This window comes from Juglans regia, chromosome 4 (assembly GCF_001411555.2).
Source record: "Juglans regia cultivar Chandler chromosome 4, Walnut 2.0, whole genome shotgun sequence".
Classification (NCBI taxonomy): Eukaryota; Viridiplantae; Streptophyta; class Magnoliopsida; order Fagales; family Juglandaceae; genus Juglans; species Juglans regia.
In genome coordinates, this window is record NC_049904.1 from 31825373 (window position 1) to 31827796 (window position 2424).

A 2424-nucleotide genomic window follows, 5' to 3' on the forward strand; every position below is an offset into this window, starting at 1 on the left:
ATGTCGCTCGAGCCAATGTTCAATACAACGTGTGCTCGACTTGCGCTCGACACCTCGCTTGAGCGAAAGTGTACAGTAAAAAAAATTTCGAAGTCGGAATCGGAGCTTCTTGGAGCTCCGACTCCGACTCCGACTCCGAATAGATATTCGGAGCTACTCCGAATTTCGACTCCGAATTCCGATGACTCCGACGAAGTTGGAGTCGGAGTCAGAGCGGAAGTCGGACGGAGTCGGAATTTTTGGAATTTTGCACACCCCTAACCACCACATGCGACTCCCCTTCATGCCGGCGACCAACCCAACGACCACCGATGTCCCCCATGCGCAGCCCTATCTGTCCCCCGCAGAAACCCATCCGAAATGGGTTTCTCCCATTTCTCTCAACCTGCACAGCCGTACGCGGCCACCCAGGCCACTGCACGTCCACCACTTCACACCAGCGACAATCTCTACCAGACCCAGCCACCACGCACACGGACATTCGCACACACACGGCAACTCTCTCTCTTCCTCTATTCAAACCAAAAGGAAACGAAGAAGAAATAACAAAACAGAGATGCGAAAATACATTTGAAATGAAGAAAGAAATTATAAGAAAAACAAATATGCGAGAAAGAGAATAAGAAAAACAAGATGCAGAAGTGAAATTAGAAGATATTTGCATACCAAACAGCGAGAAGAAAAGTCTGAAAAAGCACAGCAGAAAATTTTTCTTCCTCCACTTGAGAATGAAAGGTCTGCAGATTGTAGAAAACCACGAGACGTATCTGTACTGCATCCCTTCTATCAACTGTAGATATTTTCACCATATGTTTAACACTCAACTAAGAAGTAAAATTGTGACTGAAATGAAAGAAAATATCATGCAAAGGAACAACAGAAGAAGAAGAAGACGGCGCTGGATTGATCACTGTTTGAAACTACTGAAATTGTTCATTACTGTTGATGTTATAGACGTTTTTAAGATATAGGAAGATATTTAAATATTTAAAATATATATAAATAGAACAATGCTACGTACAGTCTCTATTTAGGGACTGCAATACAAGTTTAGATAATTTTATCGTTAAAATTTTTTAAAATTATAAAAATATCCTTCTTAAAATGATATTTTTTCTCATTTAATAAAGAGTCTACATATACAGTCTCCAAGTGAGAACTGCAAATAAAAAATTTCATAAAGATATATTAATATTTACTTTCTTGACTATTAAAAAAAATAATAAATACATGAACAATCAAATCTAAGAATAAAAACATGAGACAACTTAAAATTTTTCTTTTATGAATTAATTGCGATTCAAATAACTTGAAGAAAACAGGAAAACAAGCCTCATTGATCTTGGCTAATCCAGCGTTACTGGCTTGCAAAGAGGATAATGATGATCAATAAATAAGGATAATGATGATTTGAGACTCGTTACCGTATTTTGCAAGTTTCCATCGCATTTCCGTTTTCTCAAGAGGGGGAATAGCAATTAGAAAAATTATATTTTTAAAGGAAAATGATAGTATACTGTTTAAGTTTATCCTCATTTTTTATATTTTTTATTTTTTAAAAATAAAAAATTTTACCTAATGATTAAGAAAGTGGCTATTAATATATTAATATATTAATATATTTTTTTATTTTTTAAAAATATTTAGAGATGTTTAAAAAAATATTTAAAAGAAAAAGTAAAAAAAAAAAAATACAATTTACATTAAGGTTACACAAGTGGGCAAATGGGTATATAACACATAATCATGACATATTTTGATTTCATAAATAATAGACAAGAGTCCGATGGACTTATGCCACCCCCTTTAATAATAATAATAATAATAATATACTAATTAAATAATGTGGATGATATATCATAGCCAACTGCTTGATAATAAAATAATAATTCTAACGGCTAAGATCCAATCGTACATGGACCATTTTTATCTTGTTGTTCAACTTATAACAGCGAAACAAAATACCATAAATTTTTAAATCCAAGGTAGTGGGTATGCTGGATCACAATTGACTCTTGTATTGACCAAATTCGATTGCAAATATCGATTATAACGTAGGTAATTGGGCTTAAAATTTATTGGGTACAGTGCAGCTTTTGACTGACCTGACATAGAAGGAATCTTTATATAACTTTAATGAACAGTATTATAAAAAAAAAGTACCTAATAATTTAGAGAAATGCTAAATGCAACCGGTTTGGGGAACCGGTGCTTACCTGTGTCCTACGTGGTGGCTTAATGGGAACGTATCATTTCATTCAAAATAATGCTGTGATTTGTTTCAGTTTGATCTCCCGATAGTTTTTCCCTCCCTCCTTCCCCTTCTCCTTCTTCTTCTCCTTCTTATCTCCACGTACCCTTCCTTTTCTAATCTTCTTCATATCCATCTTCTCTGAAACTGATGTCCATCTTCGTCAGATTCGT